Consider the following 24674-nt stretch of genomic DNA (forward strand, 5'->3'; position numbering starts at 1 on the left):
GTACGAACTGATTAGGTAGATGAGGCAGAATTTGGGAGCCCCTAGAATGAGTCTGTTTCCGGTTGGAATGGGAAATATTTAAGAATCAAATTAAATGATCTCAAATCCACTCTGGAATGAAACAGGTTATAAGGAAAATACAGAAGATGTTGAAATGGACCTGTTGGCTCATTGTGAGCTTTCCTGGTCGAATGGAGACCTCTACCATGATGCTTGTCCTCCATGTCCCACCTGTCCCATACCTGCTATCCTGGCACCAAAGGGCCATCAGACTTTAGGCTCAGTCTGAAGTTCCAAATGGAAACCCTCTGTTCCCACAGTAGTGGACAGGATGACTCTGGTTGCTGGTGGAAGCGTCAGCTGCTTTAGTCCAACAGTTCAAGAGAGGATCAGAAGAGCATAAGGACGATATTGGAAAAAAATGCTCGGACGAATTTCCAGAACACAATATTTCTCTTTGCAATTTTTGAGTGTTCTGTAGCCAACCTGCCAAAAAAATGTGAAAACTATAAATAGAGAGGAGTGGGAAGGAGAAATGAGGACCTGTCACAGTGCCAGCGAAAATAGGGAACTGAGAATCTTCCAGAGATTCAGAGTCAAAGGGGGTTAATATTTACTTAGAAAAGAAGTCGTGGGCACAAGTTCTAAAATGAAATGAAGGCAAGAGAGGGAAGTTAGGGAATCGAGAGAGAGAGAGAGAGACTTGAAGATAAAAAAAAGTCAACTTAAAGTCTCATTCCTCATTAAGGAAAGTACGTATCAGAGAAGAGGGGAGAGACTGGGATATAGTTGATCGCCGATTGTGTCTGGCTCTGATTAGAAGCTTTGTATCCACTTTTTAATTTAATCTTCCAGCCTGTTTCCTGGATTCCAGCTTCTATTTCCTATGAAATAGGTACAATCACCAAAGACGAGAGTCAAACATGTAACAGTAGTCAAATCTTTAACAGCGCGGACAACTAACCAACCAAAAGCTGGCCCGGGGACCCCTGCAGAGTCAAGTGTTACACGCCCAGTGCCTGGATCACGAGGCCATGGTAGGGATCTTGGGAAGGGTTTAGGGTAGGGAGACACACAGCAGGCTCTGGCCAGAGGCTAGTCACCAAACTTTGTGTGGCTGAAGGGGTGTGTACCAGCTGAATGTCAGCTCCCAGATGAAACTGAGGGAAATGTACTTTGGGAAGGTTTCCACTGACTCTCTGCCTTTCCTTCATCCTCCCCAGGGTGTTCCATTAGCATTTGGGGTCTGGGATCTTGCCTGTTGCTCCTGGCTTTGGTGGGCCACGCCACTGCCACAGCCAGGGCTCCAAGTGGCAGTGCACTGTATGGGCTCCTGACTGTTCCCTCCTTACTCTTGGAAGGAGAACAGGCAGCAGGGATTTTCATTCTTTGTTGGCACCTACTCTCTTCAGCAACCCCAAGATCAGTACCCCAGGCTGCACAAGCTCAGGTTCATGTCTTTACCAAAGGCCGGCAATAATTTCAGAAAGGAATGACAATGAAGGTAAAAAACAGTTCAACTACTCGCTCATCTGGACTTCTAGGGCAGGTGGAGTTCCCAGACAACTTTATTCCATTGGTCTGGCACCCTTGCCCCCCGTCTCGGTGCCTTGGTGATGAGTGTGGGCCTTGCTGTTTGCGCTGCCTGAATTTGCCCTTGTCGCTTATTAGTACTGTGGCCCTGGGCTAAAAGTCATGCCTCTCAGAGCTAATCGGAATAGCTTATTACACCTATTGATTCTGGCATAGTGGGCCTGTGAGGAAATCTCTCTTCTTCATCCCTCCTCCTTCTCAGTCTTCCCCTCCTCCACCTCTTCCTCCTCCTTCTTTGATGTGTAAACCAAGGTATTTGGGGAGCAGGGAATGATGTGATGTTTGGGATTTACTTTAAAATATATTCCAGACCTCCCCCCTCCCCAAAAACAAAAATACAGGCACTTCGGGGGCAGTAGAAGAAGTAGGGCCTATGAAACAGTTGGGGAAGCAGAGTGATAAGTACTCGGAAGGGGCGGGATCCTTCTGCTCTACACATTTTGGTGTATGCTTGAGAATTTTCATAATAAGAGTAAACAAGCAAAGACCAAATAATGAGGCTTTCATTCCCTATATCCAAATGACCACAACAGGGCATAGAATGCAATTTCATAGTTGTTCCCCTGGCAATTTATTCTGATTCTCCAAATAAGATTCCAGCTCTCATTCTACCTGTCATAGTCTCTGGATATTGACTGGGAACGTTTTCCTCAACAAGGCCTTGCCAGGCCCACTGCTAGGGAATGTATTGTTTCAGATTCTGTACTCAGGTTTTAAAGATTTTTTTTATTTATTTATCAGAGGAGGGGGAGAGCGAGCACAGGCAGATAGAATGGCAGGCAGAGGCAGAGGGAGAAGCAGGCTCCCTGCCGAGCAAGGAACCCTTGTGGGACTCCATCCGAGGACGCTGGGATCATGACCTGAGCCAAAGGCAGCTGCTTAACCAACTGAGCAACCCAGGCGTCCCTGTACTCACGTTTTAAAAAAAGTGACCAGTTTCCCGTTTGGAGTGACTCGAATGCAAGACTCACTGTAAGCCGTTGTCTTGCTGTGTCCCATCCCTTTCTAAGGACTGCTTGTGCTATCTCTGGGAGATCACAGCATTGGGAGGGGCAGCCCAGGCCTGGGCTATTACAGCAAAGCTGCAGCCTGAAGGGCACGCGTGAGATCTGTGGTTTGAGCTGTCAGAGTCTCACGGAGAAAAAAAAGAGAAATGAATCATCATTTGACCATGACATTCCCACTAAAGGGGAGGACAGTGGGAGAAAGAGCAAGGGAAGAGGAAAGAAAAATCTCAAAATAAATGTGGGGTGGACGGCAGGAGGAGGGGGGGCAGGTGTGGCGATTGAACCAACGCTAGCCAAACACACGATTCCGCCCATTCTAGAGCGGACTGGACATAAACATGCTCCCACATCTACTTGTCGGCTGCGTTTTGTCAGCCAGTAGCGAGGTGATTCTTTAAGAGCTCTGAGAACCCAAACTTGTGGCCTCCCAGCAGCTGAGCCGAAGTGGAGCTGGGAGCTGCCCAGACGACCCGAGGCTGCCAGCTGACCACCTTCCTCCCTACTGATCGCTGGAGCCAAGCTCGGCGGGGGAGAAGCCACGCTCGCGGGTGGGTGCGGGGGCTAAGGGCGGAAGCCGGGTTCCCACAGAGGACTCCGCGCCCAGGCGGCTGCAGCGGCGGCGCAAGGGGACCGGAGGCCTGACACCGGGACGCGCCCCCCACTCTGGACAACCGGCCGCAGAAGTAAAGGGCCAGCATCCCGCCACAGCTATGCTTCCCACGGGACAATCTCAGGAGAAGGTCCTGGAAGAGGCTCGCAGGTCGATTTTCCGAGGGAAACGGCGAGGTGGGGAGGGAGCGCCCCTGACCCTACCCGCCCTCCCCTCTCCCGCTCACCCCGCATCACCAGCAGCGGGGCTGCTCCGCAGAAACTTACTCGAGGTTGTAGTGTCGCCCTCCGCCGCATGGGGGCCGCATCACCTGCTGGCTCGGCGTTAGCGGTCCGCACCCCTCTCTTGGCGGAGGCAGGCGGAGGCGGGCCTGCGGAGTCCTCTTTCATTGGCCGGGGCGCAGACGCTGCCATGTTGGAGGAAGCAGTGCCTTCTGTTCGGTGGAAACGCTGTGGCTTCACTGGTAGCGTCGGTAGGAGCGCAGCCTCCTACCTTTCCTCCTCGCTCGAGTGTCGGTGCTGAGAGGCGGCGTCCGGCGGAATGGAGAGAAGTAGGATGAACCTGCCCAAGGGGCTGGACAGGCTCTGCTTCAACAAGGACGTGTTCATGAAGGTGCGCGCCTGGGCTCTGCTCCCCGGAGCTGGGCCGTGGGTGGCCTGCCCTCCTTGGCCCTCCAGGGCCTCTCCTCGGGCTTCTCCTGCGGGCTTCCTGGGCAGTCCCTGCCCCGGACGGGTCCTCGGCAGGGACCTCACTGCACTTCGCAGTGAGTCTCTTGGCCTCGGGTGGGCTAGGTGCAACCTGGAGAAAGCACTCCTGTGAAATCGTGCACATTGAATGAAAAGGCCTGAAAGTTCAGGGCAAGTGGTTTTGAGCTAAACGTAAAAGCCCCGGACCCGTAGGACCCCTCGCCTCTGGTACCGTGCGGCACAGTAAGACCGCCGCTACCCCAGCCTGACAGAAGCCTCCCAGTGCCTTGTGCCTAGAAGCTCAGCGACTGTGCGTTGAACACATCTCTGAACACACGTACTTACCAGGAATCGGGTCAAAAAGGCACTTAAGCTAACGTTTATGCCTGACTTTCGTCTTAAGCTCAGAATGAGAAATCTGAAAGACTGTACTGTCCTTACTGGTTCTGGTCCAGTACTACAAAGCATACCAAGCTCCTTTTCTAATGTTGCCCTACTTCTCTTGGTGAAGTCAGCCTCAAGCTGGCAGCAGATAACTGTAGGACATAAACTTACAGAATAGAAATTTAAACTGAAAAGACTTTACTGACAGGAAAGGTTCATCAGACATAGCCTTGAAAATGTCCCAAGGTTTGAATCAGAGCCAGGAGGAGCTTTATCTGTTTTCTGTATCCCTCTGGGTCTGTACTTAAACTATCAAAACGTATATGTTTAATTTCTAAGGATTGGGATTTAGTAGCTGGTTTCAGTGTTAAAAAGTTTTGGCTCTGTAGGTACCTAAAATTCTGAAGAGTTTGAATTTCTTACTTTTTTATGGCTTCAAGTCATAATATGTTTTTTTCTTTTTTGGGTTAATCAGCTAGTTCCTTTTTGATACTTGCATTCAGATCACATCTCCCAAACTCTGGCTTTAAAAGTGCTTATGTCTGGATCCTCTGCGGTGTGGCCATATCATTTTTAATATGTAGGGATGTCTAGATGAAGGTATATTGTACTCTTGTTCTTGTATGGTGATGTTAAGCCACTGTAATAAAAGGTGTAAAGTGAATGGAGTGTCTGAAGGAGAGCACAGAGTGAATTCTCTGATCCAGAAACCTTTTGTTAATGAAGGACACGTGATGAGGAGAGAGGTCATTGGAAGAAGAAAAAACACACACATAGACTTAAAGAATCTCAAAGCACGGAAGTCTCTTTAGCTTGTCTGTCTTTGGACTTCGTCAGGCTTTCTTTGGGCCTAACACTAGCATTTTCTAACACTTCCTAGCCCTGCCATCTTTCTCACTCTGAGCTGAAAGAATGCCTTTGGTCAAAGCAGCTTCGGAAAATAGAAATCTCAAAATAGCAGTTCTAAAGTAGGACTTAGAGGTAGGAAGAGAGCAAACTGGGAAAGTGGCTAGAATGCCAGCAATTCCATATTCTTTCAAAGCTCTGAAATTTCTGAATATAATGTACAATTTGTAGTGTTAATGAACATGACCCCTTCATACATAGAAGGAAAATACATTGAACAGCTGTTCTGTGTAAAGTGGTATTGATCTTCTATGTGGGAGCTGGAGATAAAGGTTATTTGCAATTTCTGTTTCCATCAGAGAGATGTTTTGTTAAGTTACAGTTCCGAGGCAGAAATGAGCGGAGAGCTTGCTGTCGGGGTTGTATTTCTACATAGGTGTCTTGTTTGGCACATTTTGGAATGAGACTGGGATGGTAGAAAGGGAGATGGGGTGGGGCTGCGGGTTGCACCTTGGACACTGCATACATTGAGGGGTCCACATTGATGCAGTCTTCATGGTAGAGCTGCAGTCAGGTTTACAGCAGGAAGTTGCATGGTCATATCTGTTGAGTTCGAGCTGACTGGTGTCAGGAGACTACTTAAAAAGTCATGTTTATGAGATCTAATAAGAAATAGAAGGGGAAAGGTATGCAAAAGAGGTAGGTGATCAAAGTGCAGGAATGGCAGATGGGGAAGGGTCACCTGGGGCAGAGGCACTGGCAACATCATACTTTGTTGGCTTAGAAATCCGAAAATCCTTTGGGTTGACATCCAACTAATAGATGAGCAGGACATAAGGTATTGGTAGTAGGGGGAGAAAGTGGCATAACAGATAAATTAGACCATTTACATGGGTGTGCTATTGACACCACAAGTAGCCTTCCTCTTTCATCTCCAGTCGTACAGAAAAATTAGCAGCCATCCCACGGGACCTCTTCCATCCTGCTGATCATGATCCCATTCTTGTATTTGTCCCCTTCTCCTCTTCGCCTGGTACGGGGAGGGGCTCTCCTTTCTCCTCGGGTTCAGTCTCCACTCTGGCTCGGATTCCATGCCCTCCCGCCCTTCCAGGAGCCTGCAAGGATCCTCTCCCCTGCACTCCTTCCCATCACGCGCTCCTGTTTGATCCTCTCCCACTTGACTGCCCCACCTCTAGGTATTGCCCTGTCACTGTCGCGACTGCCCCACCTCTAGGTATTGCCCTGTCACTGTCGCGCATCACAGCCAGTGCTCAGGGGTTGACTTGACTTTCCCACCTTCCACCCTTCAGGCCCTGTCGTTCCACTAAAGAGTTCTTACCAAAACTGTTTCTAAGTCAGCGCACCTGACCTTTCTCTGTCTCCTTACTCGACATCGCAGTAGACCAAATGCTCTGCCTTGCTTCCTGTCTTTCTTCTACCTCTCTGATGTGTCTCCTGTGCAAAGTCATGCTCCTGGTAGCCACTGAATGCTGATTATGGGCTCAGCCCCATGTTCCTTTCTTTCCCTAGATGACCTTTTGTGCAGCTTCATGACCACCTATCAGCAGGTAAGGCAGATTCCTGTCTCTGGTCCACACGCCTCCTGAGCACCAGTTCTGTGTATCGGACTTGCTGACCTTTCTTCTCGGATGTGTCTGTGGCCCCTCAGACTCATCAGGTTCAAGACGGAGTTCATGAGCACCTCCTCCACGGAAAACCACCTTTCTTATTCTATTGCCTCTCTCGGTAAACACTTCATCCGTTTAGCCCGGAGTCGGGAAACCAGAAGTCAACTCCTACTCTGTCACCTTTCCAAAATCTAGTCTGTTACACCAAGTCCTGTGGATTTCGCTTACTAAACCTCTTGAGTCCATATACTTCTTTCCATCTCTTCTCGTACCTTTGCAGTGTGCCCTTGCCATCACACCGTAGAAGCTTCTCACCCAGTCTCCATGTGCCTTCCTTGTCTTTCTGGCCCCTGGTCTACACTGCAGGCAAGCCACTCTTGTCAGAATGCGGATGTGATCTTGTATGTACCAGGTGACTGGTCAGTCCACCAGCTCTTGAAAAACCATTTTCCCACGCACTCGAACGTATTTCAAAGAGAATCAGTCCCCCATGGGGTAGTTTTCCTTGGTAGACAGTTTGTTTCTGCAATGAGCCATCTGCCTCCTTCGAACTTCTCTGTGTAAGTTCCTCTCTGGAACCTGTGGCTTCGTTGGCACCCCGGGTAGGCACATGATGACCTTTTCCATGAGAAGTGAAGGCAGGAGCCCTCTGGACGGTGAATGTATGTACCCTCATGTTCCATAGGTAAAAGAACCGTGTGTGGGGGTGGGGGGGTAAGTCCTTGAGGCTCCTCCCTGTTCTAATTGGGTGAACTGGGAATTTTGAGGCAGGAAGCAGGTCCTGTGTGTCCTTGTTTGCAGGGAGCATGCATTCTGATGGACAAAACGGAAAAGGGGAAGAATGAGCAGCTGCTCAGATCTGTTTGTACTGTGCTGACTGATTAGCTGTGACCTGCAGATGTGGGTCCCATCCTCGGCTCTGCTCTCTGCCTGCTTATGTCTGACTTGGGGCAAATCACTCGCCTCCGGCCTTCTGTTTGCTTGTTAGTATAATGAGGTGGTGCTTATCTATGTGATCTTTGCCGGCTCCTCTGAAAAGACTCTAGTCCATCCTGGCTTGCAGATAAGGAAACTGAGGCCTGAGGTGTGATGACTTCCTTTAAAGCCACACAGCTAGTTGGGGCCAATCACAGGCCAGATCTCCTGACCCCCACGCATCAGTCCTTGGAAATCCTACTGTAATATGTTCCTTTCCAGAGGCCACAGGTGGGAACTGAGGGAAGTGGGACAATCAGAACATTAAGAATAGCGCAGAAGATGGCACAATGTCCGCATGCCTTGGCACCTGCATTTCACCAATAGGGCCACCTCTTACCTTAGAAGAAGTTCCCACAGGGCTGGTGATCTGGATGCCTGGCCTGGAGCTTAGCTATGGTAAATGGGACCAGAGGGAAATGATGGCTGTTTGAGGTGGACTTTGTTGACAGCAGCTGGAGATAGCAGCTGACAGAGGAGGAAGAGGGAAGAGTGACAGACAGCAGATAGCCGCAGGCCCGCAGTTCAGCCACTGTTGCCCAGGGTCGCCCATCCCCAGGAGCCGACTTCGTATCACAGGATCTGAGCGCTTACCCTGTGGGTTCTTAGTTCGATGTCACGTCTTGATGACAAGATTCCATTCTCTTCCGCATCAGTGTGAGACAGACATCGTAATGAAATTCTAATTAGCCAAATATGGAATGTAAGCCTGGAACTCATTTTATAGAGAAATTTTCTTATGTGAACTACTTTCCCTGATGATAGAGGAGTTGTGACGATGTAACATCAGATAAAGTTTATCTGATTGGCACTTGTAAGAAGGGTTCCCGGCAAAGAAGAACTGGTTTTTTTTTTGTTGTTGTTGTTGTCCTCCCTTTTGATCATTCCTTTCCTTTTTTTTTTTTTTTTTGTCTTGTGAGTGGTCATCTGATTTATAAAAAGATGCAACAAAAAGTAAAATGGTAAAAGATAATCAGTTTCAAAACATAAAATAGTGAGTGTCTTTAGCCATAGCTCAGAACAGAGGAACTGGGTAAGGAGAATTGCTTGTATGAACTGGCAACAGGAAAAGTTGGTAAAGGAGAGCTGAGGAACTCTATTAAGACATAGGAGTGAGGGGCTCCATCATCATCTGGCATTTGCTCAGTGTCATCTATATGGTTAGAGATGTCCATGATGGGAACTCCAGCAATCTTCTGGGTCTGGGTCAGCTGATGCCACAGTGTAACACTCTGAAGTACTTCCATACTGAGCAGTCATCTGCATAGTTTGTCTTGTGTGTATGTGGTAATCATTTGAATCTTGGCTCTTTCGCAATCTTTAGAGCCTCTTGATACTTTCACCCCGGTTTCTCAGTTTCAGCCATTACACAGTCAGTTGTACAGCTGGTAAACTTGGCACACAGCCCATCCATCATTGACCGGTCAAGTTTGGCTTAAATAGAAAAGTTGATAAAGTCGGTACCAACCAGGATGTGGTAAGTCGGCCCAGCTGTGTGTTTATATTGGAAAAAGCAGGAGGGATGTTGGGGGACTTCTCTTTCCTTGAGTGCATGGGATCCTTCTTTTCTTTCTTTTTAGGTTTTAATCTGTCCTTCTCTCAGAGAAGGATCTCAGAGCTAAGCATTCGCTTCCCGGTCACATACTTTCTTGCTTTCTCTTGCTTCCCCATGTTCACATCATGCCCATTTCTCCTTGCTTTTGATTTTCTAATTCACTCTTTGTAGTACCATAAAACTTATTTAAATAAAATGTTGGCCTACTAAGTCATTGATTATTAGTAAGTTCTTTGTTCAAAATTTGAGAGCAAGAAGTATTATGTAAATATATCTTTTTGTTATTTAACTAGTCTTACAACATTTAGCATCAAATTTCTTGAAACATTTAAACAAATTAATCACAAACTGGGGCTTGGGCTCTTTCTTTCTTTTTTTTTTTTTTAAGTATTCTCTATACCCAAAATGGGACTTGAACTCACAACCCTGAGATCAAGACCTGCACGCTCCAGTGTCTGAACAAGCCAGGTGCCCTTTGGGCTTTTTGTTTTTAAGTTCCTCAGGTGAGGGGGTGCCTTAGTGGCTCAGAGGTTTAAGCTTCTGCCTTCAGCTCAGGTCATGGTCTCAGGGTCCTGGGGTCGAGCCCTGCATGGGACACTCTGCTCAGCATGGAGCATGATTCCCTCCCTCTCTGCCTACTTGTGATCTCTCTCTCTGTGTCAAATAAATAAATAAAATCTTAAAAAAAAGTTCCTTAAGTCATTCTAATGTGTGACCAGTGTTGATAACTCTAGCACTGGATAATTCCTTTAAATAGCTCAAGAAATTAATTTTGAAAAGCGAACTAAAAGCCTACATAGATTATGATTGGTGTTAAATTGAGGGGAAAAAAGAGATAAAGAGAAGAAATCAGCTGGAACAGAGTGTAATTAGGTACTCAAATATTTGTTAGATGGATAAATACATTACGGAATGTAGGGTTTGTTGTTTTTTTTTTTGTCTCTTCATAAATATGTCAAATGGGTATATAAATTCAAGAAAGGAATTTGATATAAAATTGATTAAAATGTTAGAACAGAAGTTTTTTAGAATTTTAGTGTTACTATTTCATGATGCTTTTAAGATGATCTCTCTGTAGATGGTGGGAAGATCTTGTTAGCATATGTTTTTAATTTCTCAAGCTTGAATAATTTAGTCACCAAACAAAGATTTAGAATGAGTTTTGGGAGACACAAGTCCTAGATTATGTCCCCACCTAGCTGGGTCAGAGATTTGAGAGCAGGGGCTGGAGGGAAGAGCTCCAAGGACATTTTTGTATACATGCTGATACCTTGGGTGGGAACCCTCTTCCCACACTTCCGGTGGCTAGCTCTTTTGTGTCATTTGGATCTCAACTCATTGTTCTATATTTCCTGGTTCATCCAAGTTAAAATACATCCCATTTGTCACTCAACCTTTACTGTGTCCTGTTTTCTTTTTAGCTGTGATCACTATTCATTAATCACTATTTGATCACTGTTCATTAATATAATGTTTGTTTACATATTTATTTTCTCATTTCTGCATTAGAATATCTGCTCCTTAAAAGCAGAGACCTTGTCTTTTCTTTTCATGACTGTGTCCCTAGGTCTTAGAGCAGAGCTGGAGTTGCATGATAAATATTTGAGGAATATTTATGGGATATACAGGGACATTTATTCATCTCTGCTGTCCATTGTTTTCAAGAATGGTTGGAAACACACACATACGTGAGCTCACACAAACTTTCTATGTCTTTCAACCCCTATGTAGTGTGCAGATTAGTGCTTAACTATTTTGGTTTTTTGTCTCGATGAAATGGGACATGTTTCATAAATTTTATATGCCCTCTTAGTACTTCTCATCATTACAGAGTGATGGTTCTTGGGGATTCTGCTTCTCGTGGAGATAGTATATAGTGATTTGATAAGTCCATGTATCTGGGAAGGAGTGTTTTACTTCTTGGCAGCTTAGAGAAATTCTATCTTTCCAAATTCTATGTAATTTTCATAGCATTAAAGCTACTAATTTCAGATTATTGGTAAGTTTTAAATGATTAATTCCCAGGTTACTTTGAATTAGTCTTTGTTTGCCATCCCTGATTGCAGCTAGTTAGTAAAGTAGCTAAACTTTTAAACTCTACTTGGTTTTAATTTTGAGTGATGTCACTGCTTCTCTCATGGTTAATGGTTCTTAATTACCTGCAGCTTGTCTGGTTTGCTCATTTATTTTTCTGTGTTCCAACACCTCTTGTGATCTCCCAACTTCTGGCCTTTTGGGGGATTTGTACTTTAACTGGGTTCAGATAGGAAATACCCCTGAGTACAGATATTTTTCTTCTAACTTCACTATCTCCTATTATTAATGTATTACATTCTTGTGCTATATGTGTTACAACTGATGAACCAGCATTGATACAGTATTAATTAAAATCCATGGTTTACATTAGGGTTCACTCCTCTTTCTATAGTTCTGTGGGTCTTGACAAATGTATAATGTTATTTACCTACTGTTGGTATCTTACAGCCTCGTTTCATTGCCTTGAAAAACCCTGTACCTCATCTATTTGTTTCTTCTCCTCTCTCTGCACCCTCCTTGCTCACCCCTCAGCCCGGGATCTTTTTACTGTCTAGAGTTTTACCTTTTTAGAGGCACCTGGCTGGCTTAGTTGCTAGGGCATCTGACTCTTGATCTCAGGGTTGTGAGTTCTAGCCACCACATTGGGTATAGAGATGACCTAAAAAATAAATAAAAATTAAAATGTTGGTTAATTTTTACCTTTTCCAGAATGCCATAGAGTTGGAATCATATAGTATTTAGCCTTTGAGACTGGTCCTTCACTTAGCAATATGCATTTAAGGTTCTTCGAAGTCTTGTGGCTTAATAATTCATCTTTTAATTGTTGAATAATCCGTTGTGTGGGTGTGGCACAGTGTACCTGTTCACCTACTGAAGGAGATTGGATTGCTTCAAAGTTTTGGCACTTCAGAGAATAAAGCTGCTGTAAATATCCATGTGCAGGTTTTTGTGTGGACACTAGTTTTAAGCTCTTTTGGGTAAATACAAAGGAGCACAATTACTGATCTTATAGTGAGAATGTGTTTAGTTCTGTGAGAAACTGCCAAGCTGTCTCACACAGTGCCTCCCAATTTGCATTCTGACCAAACAGTGAATGAGAGTTCGGTTGTCCCACATCCTTGCTAGCATTTGGTATTACTAGTGCTTTGGATTTTTTATATTCTACGTGATATGTAATAGTACCTTGTTTAAATTTGCAATTTCTTAATGACATACAAAGTTGAGCATCTTTTCAGATCCTTTATTTTTTTCGTTTTTAAAGATTCTATTTATTTATTAACAGCACAAGCATACGGAGAGGTAGCAGCAGGCAGCAGGAGAGGGAAAAAAGCAGGCTCCTCGCTGAGCCGGGGGCCCAGTGTGGATTTCAGTCCCAGGACCTGAGCTAAAGGCAGATGCTTAACTGACTGGGTTTCCCAGCCACCGCTCTTTTCACATTTTTAAATTAGGTTTGATTTCTTGTTGCTACTAAGACATCTTTATATTATATTTCTTATTTTAAGTCCTTTACCATGGCTGTGTTTTGCAGATATTTTCTCTACTCTGTGACTGGTCTTTTCATTCTCTCTCTTTTTTTTTTTAAGATTTTATTTATTTATTTGTCAGAGAAAGAGCGAGCGAGAGTGAGCACAGGCAGACAGAGTGGAAGGCAGAGTCAGAGGGTGAAGCAGGCTCCCTGCGGAGCAAGGATCCCAATGTGGGACTGGATCCCAGGACGCTGGGATCATGACCTGAGCCAAAGGCAGCTGCTTAACCAACTGAGCCACCCAGTTGTCCTGTCTTTTCATTCTCTTAACAGTGTTTTTTACAGAGAAGTTTAATTTTAACAAAGTCCCTCTCATCAATTTTTTTCTTTCGTAGATCATGCTTTTGGTTTTATATCTGAAAAGTCATTGCCAAATCCAAGGATCCCTACATTTTTTCTTATGTCATCTTTAAGAAGTTTTGCATTTTACGTTTAGGTTTTGTGAAAGGTGTGAAAAGTTTGTTTTTATTCTTTTCATTTGTTTGTTTTTTCTTATCAATGTCCCATTGTTCGGTTCCATTTGTTGAAAACTGTCCTTGCCATTGAGTTGCCTTTGCCTGTGTGTGTGGATGTTGTTCTGGGCTCTCCACTCTGTTCCAAGCACCTGTCTCTTTTGCCAGGCACCTTCTGTCTTAATCACTATAGCTTTAATAGTAAGTCTTGAGATTGGGTGGTGGCAATCCTCAATTTCCTTTTTTTCCCCGCTCTTTAATATTTTGTTGACTACTCTGGGACTCTTGGTTTTCCAGTTTTCCATCCAAATTTTAGAGTCAACATGTTGTTATCCACAGAATAACTTCCTGGCATTTTGATTGGGATTGCATTGAGTCTGTCGATCAGTTTGGGAAGAACTGACCTCTTAACAGTATTGAGTGTTCTTACCCAAGATTATGGACTTTCTTTCCACTTTACATCTTACCTTGCTTGTTATCTTTCATCAGAATTTTATACTTTTTCTCATATAGATCTTGTGCATATTTCGTTAGATTTGCACCTAAGTATTAATTTTTTTGGTATGCTAATGTAAATGGTCTTGTGTTTTTAACTTCAAATTCCACTTGTACATTGCTGGTATATATGAAAGCAATTGACTTTTTAAATTTTTTAATTAAAATTCAATCTCGTTAACATACAGTGTACTTTTAGTTTCATGGTTAGAATTTCGTGATTCATTGGTTGCATACAACACCCAGAGCTCATCCCAACAAGTGCCCTCCTTAATACCCCTCACCCAGTTACCCCAACTTTCCCCTCTCCAGTAACCCTCAGTTTGTTTCCTGTAGTTAAGTCTCTTGTGATTTGCCTCCCTGTCTGTTTCTATTTTTCCTTCCCTTCTCCTATATTCATCTGTTGTTTCTTAAGTTCCACATATGACTGAAACTATATGGTATTTGTCTTCCTCTAGTTCCATCCATGTCCTTGCAAATGGCAAGATTTTGTTCTTTTTGATGGCTGAGTAGTGTGTGTGTGTGTGTGTGTGTGTGTGTGTGTGTGTATGTATACCACATCTTCTTTATCCATTCATCTGTTGATGGACATCTGGGCTCTTTCAATAGTTTGACTATAAACATCGGGGTGCTTTTGCCCCTTCAAATCACTTTGTGTACTTTGGATAAACATCTAATAGGGCAATTGCTAAGTCGTTGGGTTGTTACATTTTTAACTTTTTGAGGAGCCTCCATACTGTTTTCCAGAGTTGCATTCCCACCAACAGTGTAGGAGGATTCCCCTTTCTCCACATCTTCGCCAACATCTGTTGTTTCCTGACTTGTTAATTTTAGCCATTTTGACTGATGTAAGGTGGTGTCTCATTGTGGTTTTGATTTGTATTTCCCTGATGCTGAGTGATGTGGAGCCCTTTTTCATGTGTCTGTTGGCCATTTGGATGTCTTCTTTGGTCTGTTCATGTCTTCTGTCCATTTCTTGACTGGATTTTTTTGTTTTTTGGATGTTGAGTTTGATAAATTCTTTATAAATTTGGAATACTGGCCCTTTGTCTGATACATCATTGGAAAGCAATTGACTTCTGTATTTTAACTGTGTATTGTGCAGACTTGCTATAATCACTTGACTAGTTTCAGGAGGGTGTGGGGTGTGAAGTCTTTGTATTTTCTGTAGACAGTCATGTCATCTGTGAACAAAGTTTTATTCTTTCCCAGGTTGTATACATTTTGTTTCCTTTTCTTACCTTATTTCATTAGTTTGGCCTTCCAGTATAGTATTGAATAGTAGTAGTAGAAGGGACATCCTTGACTTGATTCCCTGTCTTCTATTTTCTCAGTATTAATATCATGTTAGCTGTGAATTTTTGGAAACATTCTTTATCAAGTTGAGGAAGTCCTCCTATTCTTAGTTTCCTGAGGGTTAATAATGAAGAGGTGTGGATTTTGTTAAATGTTTTTTTTCCTCCCTTCATTGATATGATCATGTGATTTTCTTTCTGTTGATATGATGGATCACATTGATTTTCTAATGTTGAACATTTTCTAATGTTGCATACCTGGAATAAATCCTACATGACCCTGGTGTATAATTTTTTAATACAGTGTTTGCTTTTATTTGCTAATTTTTGTTGAAGATTTTTATGTCTGTGTTCATGAGAGATACTAGTTTGTAGTTTCTTTTCTTGTAGTATTGGTTTTTGTGTCAGGGTAATAATGATCTCCTAGAATGATTTAAGAATGATTTAGGAAGTACTCCTTCTAGTTTTACTTTCTGGAAGAGATTTTAGAGAATTGTGTAGTATTCCATAAATGTTTGGTTGAATTTATAGTGATTGGGATTGTTAGCAGTAGCCCTCCCTTCTTTCATCTGATATTAGTAATTTATGTCTTCTACCTTTTTTCTTTGTTTGACTGGCTAAGGGTCTATCTGTTTTATTGATGTTTTCAAAGAAACAGACTTGGGGTTTATTGATTTAAAAAAAAAATCCTGGTTTTAATTACATTGATTTCTGCTCTAATTTTTATTTTTTTTCTACTTCCTTTAGGTTTTTTTTTAATGATTTTATTTGACACAGAGAGAGTCAGTGAGAGAGGGAATACAGGCAGGAGGAATGGGAGATGGAGAAGCAGCCTCCCTGAGCAGGAAGGACCCTAGGACCATGTCCTGAGCCAAAGGCAGATGATTAACCGACTGAACCACCAAGGAGCCCCTCCTTACTTTAGATTTGATTTTGTTGTTGTTGCCTAAAATGGAAGCTTAGATTATTGACTTTAATCTTTTTTTTTCTAATATTTGCATTCAGTACTGTATTTTCCCTTTAAGCAGCATTCCACACATTTTGCTACATTGTATTTTGTTGAGACTGGTCTCCTGTCATTTAGAAGTGTGTCATTTAATCTCCATGTATTTTGGACTTCTTCAACTATCTTCTGTTACTGATTTTTAATTCCATTGCGGTCTGAGAACATACTTGGTATAATTTTTGTTTTTAAAAATTTGTTGTGTTTTGTGGCCCAGAATTATTCTGTCTTGATGAGTGTTCCATATGAGCTTAAGAAGAATGTGTGTTGCACTATTACTGGGCGAAATAGTCTGTGTACATCTGTTGTACGGTAATTGATGGTGGTGTTAAGTGTGCCATGTCTGGACTGAATCCTTGTTGCCCTGCTGCTGGATCGGCCCATTAATGATGGAGAAGTGTTGAAGTCACCAGCTGTGATAATGGAATTGTTTATTTCTCCCTGCAGTTCTGTTAGGTTGTGTCTCACCTGTGTTGATCAGGCACACATACCTTAAGGATAATTGTGTCTTCTTGGTCAGTCGATTTCTTTATCATTATGTAATGCTGCTCTTTATGCCTGATAATTTTCCTTCTCTGAAATCTGCTTTGTCTGAAATTCATGTAGCTACGCCATTGTTCCTGTGATTAGTGTTACTTTGGATTTTTTTTCATGTATCCTAGCATTTAGCTTGTTGATATTTAAGTTGTTTCATTTTTCATCAAAATATAATTCACAAAGCATAATAGTTGCCATTTTAAAGTGTACTCTTCTCTGGTTTTTAGTATATTTACTGTGTATATGGTACATACGTCACTTCTGTCTAATTCCAGAATGCTTCCATCACCCGAAAAATAAACCTCTTACTTCCAATTCTCCCCTCCCCTTATTCCCTGGCAATCATGAATCTACTTTCTGTTTTTATGGATTTGCCTTTTCTGGAACATCTCATATCTGTGGAATTGTATAACACGTGACCTTTTGTGTCTGGCTTCCTTTAACCTGAGAGTAGAATGTTTTCAGACTTCACTCGTGTTGTAGCATGTAACAGTTTATTCCTTTTTATGGTTGTGTAAGAGGCTCTTCCACATTTTATGTATCCATTCATCAGTTGATGGACGTTGGGTATATACTCTTTTGGCTGTTACGAGCAGCGCTGCTGTACACATTCATGTACAGGTTGTGGCAGGAACATCTGTTGTCAGTTCTGTCGGTGTCATACCCCTAGACGTAGAACTGCTGGGTAATTGTACGTGTGTAACTTCTTGAGGAGCTACCGAGCTGTTTGCTGCCTTAGCCACACTGTTTTACATTCTCACCGACAATACAGGAGGGTTCCAGCTTCTCCGCCTTCTTGCCAGCACTTTTCTTCTTCTTTTTTTTTCTTTTTCTTTTTCTTATTTTACCATAGTTGTCCTAGTGGGTGTGACGTGGCATCTGCATGTGCTTTTGATTCGCATTTCCCCAATGACTAAGGATGTCGAACATCCCGACATGTGCTCTTGACCGTCTGTGTATCATCTTTGGAGAAATGTCTATTCAAAAGTCTTTGGCTTGTTTTTAAATTAGGTTATTTGTCTTTTTGTTGTTGAGTTCTAAGAGTATATTTGCATATACTGGTTATTAGATCCTTGTCAGACAAATGATTTGCAGATACTCTCTCCCATTCTGTGGGTTGTCTTTTCACGTTCTCCGTAGTGTCCTTTGACACACGAAAGTTTTTATTTTGATCAAGTTCAGCTTATCTAATATTTCTTATTGCTTTGTGTATCATGTCTAAGAAAGCTTTTCCAGATCCAAAGTCATACAGATTTTCACCTGTTTTCTCTGAGTGTTACAGTTTTGACTCTTACATTTAAATCTTTGATCCATTTTGAGTTATATTTTTGTGTATGTGTGACGTTGCTGTTCCAAGTTCATTCTTTTGCATGTAGATATTCACTTGTCCCAGTAGTAGGCACTCGAAAAGACTGTTTCCCTCCCCCCCCCCATTAAATGGTCTTGGCATCCTTGTGAAAAATCAGTTGACCATAAATGTATGGGTTGTAAATACTTTCTTTTTGAATACTTGGGGAATCTACACTATAAAGTAAAACCATTCCTAAAGTAGTAAAACCATTCTTGGTTAAGTGAAATGGGTCTCTATTATGGCACTGTGAGTTTGGGTTTGCTTTTCACAGCAAACGCTGCCTAACCCAGTATTCACAGATGTTCCGAGTTATTTAGTCATGTGTTATGCAACTTTTGTTTATCTGAGAACAAATGCATAAATGGTAATTTGAGTACTAATATTACCTAATAGCATTTGTTCACTGAGGCTAAGTTATATGATTTACTTATTTATTTATTTATTTAAGATTTTATTTGAGAGTGAGAGAGTGCAGGAGCAGGAAGAAGGGACAGAGGGAGAAGCAGGCTCCTTGCTCAGCAGAGCGCCTGATGTGGAACTCAAACCCAAAAGACTGGGATCATGACCTGAGCCAAAGGCAGATGCTTAAGCACATAGGCAACCCAGTTATACAATTTAGAATGCCATCATGAAGTTCAAGAACTTCAACAATGTGTAACTGAGGCAGGGAAAGTGATCGACCTAAAGGTATACAGTTGATGAGTAGGATGGCCAGGATTATGAACCGAGACCCCCTCCCGTGATGTACTACATAACTATGATGTAAGGTCTGAAATTGTCTCCGGAGAGAAAGGTCCAGGCTAATTTGGTCACCAGTGTAAGGAGCAGGTGGCTTTCTGTAGATGACTGTGAAATTACGGTTTTAAATAAAGTCCTTCTCTCTGACACTAGCACGGTCAGTCATTGGTTGATTAACTAAAAAAGTCAGTTTAAACAAGTACTCTTAGGGAATGGTACATACAGTTTTTAGCATTTTATTTGGAAAAAATATGTATATTTATTCTCCATTGAAACAGTGCCAGGTCTTTTCTCAGGAAACTGGCCTGCAGATTAGATTTCTGAGTTATCACAGCACTTGGGTCGCTCAATAGGTTAGGCATCTACCTTCGGTTCAGGTCATGACCTCGGGGTCCTGGGATGGAGTCCCACATTGGGCTCCCTGTTCAGCAGGGAATCTCCTCCCATTGCCCCTTTCCCTGCTCATACTGTCTGTCTGTGTCTCAAATAAATAAAAAGAATCTTTAAAAAAAGCTTTCTATGTTGTCTTTTTTTGCATTCATTTTCAGTTTCTTTAACTGAATTGAGTGAGAATCCTGTGATCACTCCCTCCCTGCCTGGTACTTGGTCATCTCACCCATACATAACTTAGCAAAAATTTTCTTATTGATTTCTTTGTATCAAATCTTTCCAAAGTAGCTGTGTTAGTTTTCAAAAGAACAGTGATTTTTTTTGCAGTCATATTTTGTTGGTTTACATAGTGTTTAATGAAAAGTAAGTGTAGGTGTCCTTAACTAGTTTGGGAATCATCACATTTGATTCTTGCTGACTAAACAGGTCATGGAGTAGCAGAGTCACAGGAAAATTAGATAGTAATTTATTGCCTCTAAGCATATAAGCCTACCAGGGTATCACAGTATTGTAAAGGGGAAACACAGGATAGCTAATCCTGTGAGACCAATACTTGGAAATAGGTTATGAAAGATTTGGAACATCTGTTCAATGGGACACTCAGCATGCACATAAAATATTAATAGAAATGTATGTGTTTTATGTAAAGACACTCAAGTTATATTTTTAGATGGGAAATTTTTTTTAATAGAATGGGTTTTTATTTTTTATTTTTTTATTCTTTTTTTAAGATTTTTTTTATTTATTTGACAGAGAGAGAGAGAGGTCACAAGGAGGCAGAGAGACAGGCAGAGAGAGGGGGGAAAGTAGGCTCCCGGCTGAGCAGAGAGCCTGATGTGAGGCTTGATCTCAGGACCCTGAGATATGACCTGAGCCGAAGGCAGAGGCTTAACCCACTGAGCCACCCAGGTGCCCCTAGATGGGAAATAGTTTAGAAGAGCATGAATATTTGTGTGTGTGTGTGTGTGTGTGTGTGTACACATATGTGTGTGTACACACATACATAGAGAAGGTCTGGGGTTTCCATTCAAGATGGTGGCATAGGAGGATCTTGAACTCATCTCTTCTATGAAATACACACTGAATCTATAGCTCCATATGGAAAAATGTCCTGTGGAAAAAACCCTACAACTGGCTGAGTGACTCCTACACATTAGGTGAGTAAGGAAAAAAAAAACTATGTTGAAGTAAGAATCAGTCTTGCCATAAACCCCACCCCTGGTACAGCGACCTGGGATTGGGAGGGTACTCAAAACCCCAGGCTTCTCCCTGAGGAGCAAAGGGTTTGAGCCCCACTTCTGGCACCCCAACTTCCAAGACGTACATTTAAGAGACAAGACCCCAAAACATCCAGCTTTGAAAGCCATCAGAGCTTGCACCCATGAGACCCACAAGGCTATAGCAAACTGAGAAACAGTTCTTAAAGCAGTCCCGCGAGTAGACTGACCCACCCTGGAACTCAGCACAGAAGCAGCAGACTGAAATGGGATCAGATTTCTGTGAAAGAGGCTCATTTGCTTATCTTAAAGCCCTGAGGGGCAGGCATCTAATTTAACGTGGATCTGGGAGCCTAGTAAGTTATTCTCCAAAGATGGAGCTGATGGGTACCATCTTTGCGCTGTCCCTCTACCTCGCTTCTGCTTTCTGGTATCTCCTGGAAAGGAGCTTGAATGCTCGTATGATGCCCCGAGGTTTGCAGTTGCTACCCAGGTATACCTCTAGATCACCTGGCTCTAGCGGCTAGCAAGACTCACACTCACGGTAGTGAGTATCACAATATTTACAACAACCAAGACTTGGAAATAACTAAAGTGTCCACCAATGGGGTGAATGGATAAAGACAATGTGTGTGTATACGATGGAATATTAACCATAAAAAGAAGGAAGTCTTGCAATTTGCAACAACATGGATGGACCTTGAGGATATTGTGCTGAGTGAAATAAGTCAGACAGAGAAAGAGAAATACTGTATGATCTCCCTCACATGTGGAATCTAAAAAACAAAACAAAATGAAGTCATAGAGAACAGATTGGTGGTTGCCAGAGGCGAGGTTGTAGAGGAAATAGATGAAGGGGTCCAGTGGTATAAACTTCCAGTTAATAAGATAAGCCTTGGGGATGTAATGTACATCATAGTGACTGTAGTAAATAATACTGTGTATTATTGTATATTAATTTTATTATTTTTTATTAGAAATATGTATTATTGGCCCCAGGGTTACAGGTCTGTGAATTGTCAGGCTTACACACTTCCCAGCACTCACCGTAGTACATACCTTCCCCAATGTCCACAACCCCACGACCCTCTCCCTACACCCCTCCCCCCAGCAACCCTCAGTTTGTTTTGTGAGATTAAGAGTCTCTTATGGTTTGTCTCCCTCCCAATCCAATATTTTTTTTAAGATTTAATTTATTTATTGGACAGACAGAAATCACAAGTAGGCAGAGAGAGAGGAGGAAGCAGGATCCCCGTTGAGCAGAGAGCCCGATGTGGCCTCGATTCCAGGACCCTGTGATCATGACCTGAGCCGAAGGCAGAGGCTTTAACCCACTGAGCCACACAGGTGCCCCCCTCCGAATCCAATCTTGTTTCATTTTTCCTTCCCTACCCCCACACCCCCCACTTTGCCTCTCAAATTCCTCATATCAGGGAGATTGTATGATAATTGTCTTTCTCTGATTATTTCACTCAGCATACCCTCTAGTTCCATGCACGTCATTGCACATGGCAAGATTTCATTTCTTTTGATGGCTGCATAGTATATTTTATATATATATTTTTTAAGATTTTATTTATTTATTTGACAGAGATCACAAGTAGGAAGAGAGGCAGGCAGAGAGAGAGACAGGGAAGCAGGCTCCCTGCTGAGCAGAAAGCCCAATGTGGGCTTGAACCCATAACCACTGAACCAGCCAGGCTCCCCAAAAGTAATTTATATTTTAAAGAGAAAGACTATGGCACCTGGGTGGCTCAGTCAGTTAAGCGTCTGCCTTCGGTTGAGATCTTGATTTCAGAGTCTTGGAATGAACCCTGGCATCAGGCTCCCAGCTCAGCAGAGAGCCGGCTTCTCCCTCTGCCCCTCCTCCCACTTTTTCTCTCTGTCTCTCTCTCTCAAATAAATAAAATCTTAAAAAAAAAAAAAGTAAAGAGACCAAAACAAAGTCTGGAAGGATGTGAATCGCTGTGTTAAAATTAAGAAGAAAAAGCTGTTTCTATTTTGAGAAGAGCCTCTTTGAAATGTATAATTAAAAGAAATAAAATGCCTGTAGAGTTAGGCAACAGGAGAGAATGGTCTTGGTGAGGGGCCCCCTTTCCCATAATCTTAGGAAGTGAGCAGACCCCCTGATGTCCTGTGTGTGTTCCCCTGCAGTAATACAGCCTCTTATTCTTTCTCTGATCTTATTTTTCTATGTAAAATGTGGTATCAGTGCAATCATTTTTTCTTTCTGGTTTGATTTTCAGGAAGATTTCGACGTCGATCACTTTGTGTCTGACTGTAGGAAGCGTGTCCAGCTGGAGGAACTAAGAGGAGATTTGGAACTCTACTATAAACTTCTTAAAATAGCCATGGTCGAGATCATCAACAAGGATTATGCAGATTTTGTCAACCTTTCCACAAACTTGGTAAACCTGAAATTCACAAGTCCTACACACACACACACACACACACACTTTCTCTCTCCTTCATATTTATTAAAAGGGCAGAGTTTTTAGAAACCTTTCAGTTGATTACCCCACCAACCCCACCAGAAACTTGAAGAAATTACCAATTTCATTAATAAAAGAACTAAACTTTTTGGAATACATTTTTTTGTTTTAGTTTTTATTCATTTAAGGTTGCTCTAGTTTGATTATGTTTCAAATTCATTAGTCAACAGTGAAAAGTAAAGGATAATAATACCCAAGAGGTTGTTTTATTAGTTGCTAAGTGATTACCCTGAAATCTTCCTTGATTTAGACTAATTTGTAGGAGCAAATGTCCACCACTCTTACAATGTTTAATTTACTCCCAGGTATATCTGTTAGCCAGAGCTAGGTTGAGGGAACATTGGCCAATATTGATATTTAAAAAGTTTGGTTTTATAAAAATATAAGAATGATTTGCAGTGAGCTTATCAATTGTTTGTAAAAGCCATTTAGAAATGTTGAATTTTGTTACTTGGCAGAAAAGTCTCCTTGTTGATGCTTCATTTTGTTTTAAATCTGTTTGTCCAGAGAAGCACAGAAAGTTGCAGCTCCATGGGAATTTCAAGAAGCATTAAAATTAATGATGCACATTTGCTTTTGGGAAATATACCACTAAGATAAATATCCCAATAGGATTAAAAACCTAGATAATTTTACTTCTGTTTAATTTCTATTTTTCTCAAGGCTTATAATAATGTTTAAGAGAGACGTAGCCCGTCAGACTTTCACATCAGCTGGCTGAGTATCATCAATTACAGACAGAGAACTGTTCACCTTCTGTGAAAATTTTTCACATTCATTTAAAATGTCATCTAAAGGCAAATTGTTCTTAAGGAAACTTTCGTTTCTCCTGACTTCCCTTATTTTTATAGTTTCATGTATTTCAACAGATTTTTTTCATATTCTATGAACAACATTAATGGCCAAATAACACTTCTGTTGTTTAGCTAGTTATGTAGCAAAATACGGTTGTGCCAAAAAAATAACTTAAATCTGGTACTGCTTTGATCGTTAAATAGATACGTCACTATTACTCCTTATCGTGATGTGTTTGTGCCAACCTGGTTTTACCTTTAGGTTGGCATGGACAAAGCCCTCAATCAACTTTCTGTGCCTTTGGGACAGTTACGAGAAGTTCTGGTAAGTCCCCAATTAATGAAAACAGTCTGCTGTGACGCCTGTTGTCCTCGTCGGCTTTTCTCTAAGAATTCTTTTCATCTGTTAGTTTGGTGGTACTGGTGGTTGTATTTTAATGGTTCATGATTATAATATTCACCTTCAGAAGAGTTGTAAATGATTTTGTTTTTGCATATGCTAAAAACCTAAAAAAACATGTTCGATTTGAAGAAGACATATTCTCAGAGTAGACAACCTTAAAATGTCAGGGGAGAGGAAGCATATTTCCAAATTCAACTTATTAATGCCACTTTGGTCATATGTAAGTGGTTTCTAACTTATGAATGACTTGTATTTTAACAGTTTGTAATCTTGTAAATATCCCCCCCCCACCCCACGTAATCTGCGTGTGGTTAGGTTCCTGGGCTGATCTACAAAAACTGTGTAATCCCTAATGGAACTGAAGGATAATATAAATAAAATGTAATACTTAATAAATGTTACATTTGCATGTTCTCTCAGAAAAATCTCTGTTGTGGGAATGGGACTCCCCACCTCTAAGCCATTGGGAATAGGAACTCCACCTGGGTGAACAGTGGAGGGGCAGTTGTGGCATCACTTCTTACAGAAAACTGTGCTGCCCTGTCTCCCCTCCCGCCCCCCCCCCCGTCTGTGTCTGCTGCCCTGACTTACGGCCTCTGTCCATTCTGATGCCCTGTCGTAAACTTGTCATAAACGACACCATCCTTCCTTGTGTGTCTCC

General features: G+C 42.2%; 1 long non-coding RNA gene across 1 annotated transcript in view; it reads left to right on the plus strand.

Moving 5' to 3' along the window:
* Positions 1 to 3620: 3620 nt before the first annotated feature.
* LOC309862322 overlaps positions 3621 to 24674 on the plus strand; it is a 477958-nt gene continuing 456904 nt past the window's right edge. The window contains exons 1-3 of the long non-coding RNA XR_014310417.1: positions 3621 to 3973; positions 22571 to 22732; positions 23873 to 23935. This is a non-coding gene — a long non-coding RNA (uncharacterized lncRNA). The remainder of the gene's footprint in view (positions 3974 to 22570; positions 22733 to 23872; positions 23936 to 24674) is intronic.

The sequence above is a fragment of the Mustela nivalis genome, assembly GCF_964662115.1.
Source record: "Mustela nivalis genome assembly, chromosome: 3".
Taxonomy (NCBI): domain Eukaryota; kingdom Metazoa; phylum Chordata; class Mammalia; order Carnivora; family Mustelidae; genus Mustela; species Mustela nivalis.